We start from the raw sequence: 7,741 nt of genomic DNA on the forward strand, positions 1-7,741 counted from the left end.
GGACAAAAACTTTTGTCAATAAACGTTTTTAGTTTTGTATTTTTGAGTACTTCAATTAAGAATATTATAGTCTATGACTCTATGGACTTGTTAGTATTCAAATCGAATAAACCGAAGTTACCGAACCGAATAAACCGAAACCGAAAGGAGAAAAATCGAACCATACCGAATTTAATTAGGTATGGTATTGGTATAGCATTTTAAGAAACTGAATACCGAAAATACCAAACCGAAATATCTAAATACCGTACCGTACCGACCGACGAACCCCCTACTTAGTCGTAGCCTTAGAAGCACCTCAGGACCCATCCCCTCTCTTCTCTCAATCTAAAATCAATTTTGGCTAAAAATCTCAAATTGGATTTCGCCAAAATTTCTCAAGTCCGCTCCCTCCACCCCAAGACTCAAAAGGAGCTATGTATGGAGAGTATTGGAGATTTAGAAGTAAAAGATTTTGGCGGTAAGAATTTTGTTTCCCTCCTAATTCTAAAAAATATAGTTTTCCTTCCTTAGTTTGAATTCTACAAAAAACCTAATTTTTTGCATTCCACTGTGCTATAATAGATACTTGGAGACGAAAATCGCTGAGGCTTTTGCTGCTGCTGAGGCTTTTGCTGCTGCTGAGATTCACAAAGCTTGTTTTCTACAAATTCAAGGTACCCAATTTAGTTAACAGATATCTTTCTTTTTCTTAGTTGTTCGGATTTGGGTTAACAGATTTCTTTCTTTTTCTTAATTGTTCGGATTTGGGTTAACAATTTTCTCTTTTAGGTATTGATTGGTAGATTGATTTTGATTTTTTTGGTGTATTTCTGGGTGTTCGTTGTTTAGTACATTTATAAAGTTGGATATAAGATTTTTATTATTTAGTGGTAGATAATGCTTAGAGTTCAATTAGATTATTGGTTTCTTGGTGATTAAAGGATTAATTATTGTATAGTAACTAATTGGTTATTCTTTTTGTTGTCTGCTTTGGTTGAAAAAATTGGATCTTGCATTTTTTTTTTTGTGTGTGAGAGAGAAAGTTTGGTGTTAATCTTTGTGAGGAGTACCTCATTTTGCTACTTTTAATAAATATATTAATATTAATTTTTATCAAGTAAAAGTTTCTGCTGTCTACACAGTTGTGTTAGTTTATACAAAATATCTTTTAGATATTGATTATTAGATTGGTTTTGATTTGGTTTTGATTTTTTGGGGTAATTATAGTTTAATCCATTTCTAAAGATTTCATTATTTAGTGATAGATTGTGCTTAGAGTTTAATTAGATTCTGGTATCTTGATTATCGGATACTTTGTTCATTTTATTGAGTTTGCGGGTTGATTCCCTATTCGATAATAGTACTAGTTTGATATTATTTTATACGTCTGGATAGTAGAAAATATTTTTTAATTTTGCATGAACTATAGTTTTTGAACAACTTTGTTGTGATGGCAAGAAAAAGACAGAGAAATTCCAGTCAAGAAATGCTTCTGCCTGATTTTTTCGGAGCAACAAGAAGAACAAATGGGAGGTGCGGCGATGCCTCAACCACCTCAAAACTGGCCACAAAATGAAGGACAAGCTATCCAATCTGGTAAATCAAGAAATGATTCACATGAAACAGAAAATACCCTAGGTACTTATTGAATAGTTACACTTTGTGTATTTGTACACTTTTTTCCAAGCAACTAAGTAGACCTAAATATAAAATATCAACTCAAGCAAATCCACCAAGAGTACTTGTACCTTGACCGCTCATTTCTATCATTGTTCCTAAAACAATATACTTATAAGTCCTCCACAGAAGCATAGACACCACTTAAACATACAAATAGTATCATGAATGTGGAGACACCTATATTCTGTTCTTATGAAGGTAGCACCTGCTTTGCTATTAGAAGCTATCTTCTGCAGTACATTGGCCAATTACACTTAGCTCTTCATATACAAATTGAAAACATGAGACAGATTGTGAGCACAACAACATTATCGCTAAGATATGTTTAATGGATGTAGCTGAGGCATCTAATAGTCTAGCAGATACGTTCTCCAAGAAAGAATTCATATCACTATACCTACCTGTATTGATGTAGTTTCTTTTCCCAAAAATATATATATGCTTCATTTCTGGCAGTTTTTCCTCTATCACTCTATTATTCTAATCCCTTGGTATTAATGGAGTGTTTATATGTGAATTTTTAAAAAAGGAAAATAAGAATTAATTGAGTTTTACTAGTTATGGATGACTCTCTTTTTTATATTTGGTTATTGTGGACTCTAGTGCTAATGAAGAGCAATCTAAGCGACCTAGGGGTCCTACTATGATGCACTCAGGATGGGGAAAAGATGGTGGCATTTTACATGTTGAGTTGAATAATCTTAGTCAAACTATTGGACCTGATGCAGCTAGATTGAGTTAAAAACTTGGAGTCATAGCACGAAATGGAATTTTAGCTCCTTTAAATCATAAAGATTGGAGGCTTGTGCCTAAACTGTACAAGAATAGGATATGGGCTCATATTAAGGTGCTTAGAAAATTAAAGAAAAAGGTTATATATTAAGATGTTTATTGATTTTATGCTTTTATACATGTGTTATATGTTGATGTTTGCAGGAAAATACTGATACAGCTGAGGATATGAGACGTATGTTGATGATATCGGTTGGATCTAAATGGAAAGAATGGAAGCATGAAGCAAAAATAATTGGTTATGAGCCATACAACAACGATATCGAGCGCTTAGCTAAACGTCCAGACAGGGTAGAAGAAGACCAGTGGCGTGCATTAGTTCATTATTGGAGCTCTAATGAAGCAAAGGTATTCTCCGAGCATCAAGCATCTTCTTCTCTTGCCCTTAGCACATGCTATTAGCGCATTCCGTATGCGGATCATACTTTTTCCTTTAAATATTTTTATGTTTTTCCTCTGTAATTCTTCTTACCTTTTCTCTTTTTTCTTTTAAAAGTTTTATTCTTTGATATGATGTTTGGCCATGAATTATCTCTAATATATAAAATTATATGTAACTTTGCAAAACTTATATAACATTCATTAGTTTTCATCTCAGTATACCATTTACGGAAACTAATATTTCAGAATTCAACCCTCCCCTCTCCCACCATGTTTCTGCCTCAGTCTCAACGAAAAATAAAAACTAAAAGAGTAGGGAATAGTTTTCTTAAGTGCAAGATGAATTGAGAATAGCTGAACATTTTCTTTTCCTTGGTAAAGGGTGAAATTGTTGTTTGTATTCAGAGGCGGATGCAGTGTACTGCCTACGGGTTCAGCTGAACCCATAACTTTCGATGCGGAGTAAGAATTTGTATTTAAAAATTCATTAAAATTGTAAAAATAGTAGATATGAACCCATAACTTTAAAAATATAATGGGTTCAATGTTAAAAACCTTAAATTTGAACCCATAAGATTTAAATCCTGGATCCGCCTCTGTTTGTATTGAACACCATTTTTGTAGTACAGAATCAATGCTGAACTCTGATATGAAAGTGCATTATTGATTATTGATATAACATTTGTTGCAAAAAAATTCATTATTATCGTAGAGGTAAATAGATTCTCCTACGTGAGCTATCTCATTTAGATTTTGTTTCAACCTTTCTTGGGCAGGTAGCTTTATGTGTGCTTACTTGTATTTAGCTTTTTAGGCCTGATCGTGTTTATATTTATTTAAATCTTGCAGAACCTCCATCGGGTGGAGTTATATTTTCTCCCTTCCTCTCACATCCCCCCACAACTAAAAAAATATCATCAATTGCATTATGATATTACAATATTTCAGTTATTGTTCGGTTTGGGCGGTTGCTTTCACTTTCTTGGATTTTTTGCTTTATGTTGTCCGTTTCTTTCTCTCTTCAGTTGCTAGTATTACATTCATTATCAATTTGTTTCTCTTTTAGAACATGAATCTGTTATTATTTTTGGTATTCTAATTGTTTTAGAGGAGGAAAGAATTCACTTTATTATAAAGGTATAATTCTTTTTTTTTTCTTGTGACTTCTTGTGCAGCATTCTTGAAGGAAGTGATGTCAATTACTGGCAGTGAAAAGCTTGACTTGTGGAGAGTTGGTTTTATAAGATTTAGTCTAGAAGTTGAGGAAAATTAATTCGAATTAGGAGTGATCTTAAAGTACTTACACATTGAAATTACTATCTTTTATGATTTAGTTAGATTTGAATTTTACGTGAGAATAAATCATTTGATTTGACATTATCTATCTTGTACTAAGTACGTTTTATATTGCTACTTTGTTCTTTGGTTACTGTGCTAAAAGATATTTGCTTTACATTTATTTTATGTTTGTTATAAAAGTTGACATTTGAGAATGTAAATGTGTTCATGATGAAACTAAACAGAGCATTATTATTTACATTTTAAAAAATATGATACCGACATTAATTTAAATGTCAAACATTTAATGCGATATTTTGCTATGTTGTAAAAGATATGTCACTATTTTTTTTAATGACATTCACATAAAGTGGAAACGACATTTTATATATGTTGTGAATTTTCTTAGCAACATTTACCAAAATGTCGGAAATTTCAATACGACATTTTGTGAAGATCATACGTAAATGTCGTATTTCTTTAGTAACATTAATCTAATTGTCGAAAATTTTAAGTGACATTTCCTATATGTTGTAAACTAAATGTCGTAATATTCTTACCGATATTTACCTAAATATCGTAAATTAAATGTCATAAATTTCTTATTGACATTTACCTAAATGTTGCAAAGTAAGTATCGTAAATTTCTTATCGACATTTACCTAAATGTTGTAAAATAAGTATCATAATTTCTTATTGACATTTACCTAAATGTCGTAAAGTAAGTGTCATAATTTCTTACCGACATTTACCTAAATGTCGGAAAATTACCGATATTGAAATTAACGACATTTGATGCAAATATAAATTAAATGTCGGTAAATAAATTTGTGACATTTAAACAGCTTAATACGACATTTATTAAATGTCGTCATATCTCCTGAAAGATAAATATTGCTAGATATTATATGTTGTGGCTAGGATTGAAGCTTCTCCTAACTCACAAATGATGAACATTAAGGTTAAATTAGAACATAAGATCAATTGGCGTATTTAAGCTGGAAATAGTAACTTTTGGTGGGATAATTGGACTAGCAAGGGTGCACTTGCTAGACTATTTCCAAACAATTGTATCTTCTCTAGAACTTCTGTTAGTGATTTCATTAATAATAGAGAATGCGATACTGCCAAGTTGACTAAAATATTAACTCCTCAAATGGTCCAACACGTTAGAAAATATTTCTATTGGAGACAATAGAAAAAAGACTATGCAATTTGAAACCTCAATGTAGATGGTCACTACTTCAATAAAACAGCATAATATCTTATCAGAGTTCATAGACAGAAGACCAACAACACTAGCAAGGTATGGCATTCTTCCCTTCCATTTAAATTTTCCTTTTTTTTCATGAAAATTTGTGCAAGGCAAAGTTCTTTTTATGAGATCATTACTCGATTTGAAAATCAATTACCCTCAAGATGTAAATACTGCTCCATACCTCATTGTGAGAGTATTCAAGGGAGAGCTTCTAATATTATCTGGAAACTCTTTCGGAGTCCATTGGTTGGCATACACCTACAAGGGTCTGTAAGGTAGGTTTTACAAAACTGGTGGACTGTAAAGCAAAAAAATATGATACACAAACTCCTTCTACATATTGTTCCCATTGTTATTAATTAGGAGATTTGGAAGAGCAGCTCTGCCTGCAAATATGATGATCAAAAAATATTTTATCCATTCCCAAGGTGCAACTCGAACATACCTTGGAGCAGAGCATGTGACACAATTGAGAGAATGAGACCAATATCAAACTGGAAGCTGGTTTTATGAAAAAGACCTACTGCTGGGAGAGTGAAGTTTAATACAGATGGGAGTTTTAAAATTGAAGGGCAGGCATAGATGGTATTATAAGAGATGATAATGGGAACATTATAATCGTGCATTCGTTGTTACAGTTAAATGCGACAGTAACAATATGGCTGAAGCTCTAGCAATACGCTTGGTTTTACAAATCTGGACTTGAAACTAGACTCACAATGCTTCAAGACAAATCTACCAACTAGTGGGGTGAGTCAGGCCTAGCCCCCCTCTGTAATCTTGTGCAAAGATTTATAAGGGCTACGACGACATTTAATAATTTACGACATTTATTTCACGACACTTTTTGAAACGTCACGTTAAATTTTTTTACATTTAATATACTGTCGGTAAATAAATAGTTTATAGCTTATTCTGTTTACGACATTTAGAAGTGTCGGGAAATTTGAGTGGCTGGTGACACTTATGCAACACATCCATTAATGTCAAAATTAAAATACTCATTGATGTTTTTGCAAAATATCCTGTAATGTAGAAACTAAAATTTTGTTTCGTTCACAGGAAAGCATAACCACCAAAGTTCAAATTATAGAAAACAAAAGATCTCTATAATTCATTCCAAGAATAAAATTGTGAAGCTATTCATCTTTACAATTAAACAATGCTGGATTCAAACTAATATTGGGACAAGAGATCTCTTCACTTCTTCTACTCTTTTTTCCATTCCTTATGCTATTTTTTTTAAGGAGCTTCCTCTCCAAGTCGCTTGTGTACCTGCCTATTTGATAATCTCCTGAATTGAGAGAACAAGATTGTCTGACATAATAATCAAATGATAGCTAATACCACTAACTATTGCAGAATTCTAACTTTAAGTAATAAATTCCTTGGAAGAACATAAAGGAAATTGGAAACTCTATAAACTAGCAGTAGGATTTAATTGAAGATAACAACTATTCGCTTAAGTTGTTGCATGTTATCATAGCCCAATACTTATCTTTCTAAGTGAATTATCTCCTATTCAAGATAATATAACAAATGAAACTAACTCATAAAATCCACATAAAAACTGCAAAAATCAATTACATACTATTTTGTCTAAAAGAAATCAAGGAGAATACCAATATTATCATTGATTTGACAGAGATACACAATAGTTCAAATGTTAAACAAGTTGGTAAAAGTTGGTGGAGTATTGAATTTGGTGATATTGGAATCAACAATCCTAACCTTAGCAACCACTGTTAAGGAGCACACTATAATCACTCAGCAGAAGTTAATAATACAAGAAATAAACATGGAGCCCCAAGATCAGCATGCATCTAAATTGAGCTCTATGTAGTGCAAACCCTGCGAGAAACAAAACACGTTTGAATGAGACATACTTGATATACCATATATCAGTATACAAAAAATACAAAATATAACTTAAAAATATATATATTTTTAGAACAAGACCAAATAGAGGTAAAACTAAAAATACATGCATAGCCAATTTCATCTAAACTCCATTATCAAGCAAAACTGTTTGTTCATCAGCTTGCCAAATGCCAAGTATGATCACAGAATATTTGTATCCTACTTGAAACCAGTGTCAGAATTGAAATAAGCGTTACCTCATATCCACATTCCCCCTTCCAAGAAATTGACACCAATGATAAATCTTTGCACTGGACTAGACCTATTAGCCAACAATCAACCATTTGAATATCTTTCAATGAAAAACCTGACAATATTCATTACTCTCCATTATAGTTAGACAATAAATTCCTTACTCAAGCAAGATGGAAAATCAAACAAAATTTAACTTAATGCTTTATCAAAAATAAAATGAAATTTACTTAGAAAACCAAGAAAAAAATCGTTACC

At 32.1% G+C, this 7,741-nt stretch overlaps 1 long non-coding RNA gene across 1 annotated transcript; it reads left to right on the plus strand.

Moving 5' to 3' along the window:
* Window positions 1-320: 320 nt before the first annotated feature.
* LOC107787297 (uncharacterized) lies at window positions 321-4,185 on the plus strand. Its single transcript, XR_012698236.1, has 4 exons — window positions 321-460; window positions 565-1,620; window positions 2,599-2,802; window positions 4,011-4,185. It is a non-coding gene; the product is annotated as an uncharacterized LOC107787297 (long non-coding RNA).
* The last annotated feature ends 3,556 nt before the right edge of the window (window positions 4,186-7,741 follow it).

The sequence above is a fragment of the Nicotiana tabacum genome, chromosome 2 (genome assembly GCF_000715075.1).
Source record: "Nicotiana tabacum cultivar K326 chromosome 2, ASM71507v2, whole genome shotgun sequence".
NCBI classification, from domain to species: Eukaryota; Viridiplantae; Streptophyta; class Magnoliopsida; order Solanales; family Solanaceae; genus Nicotiana; species Nicotiana tabacum.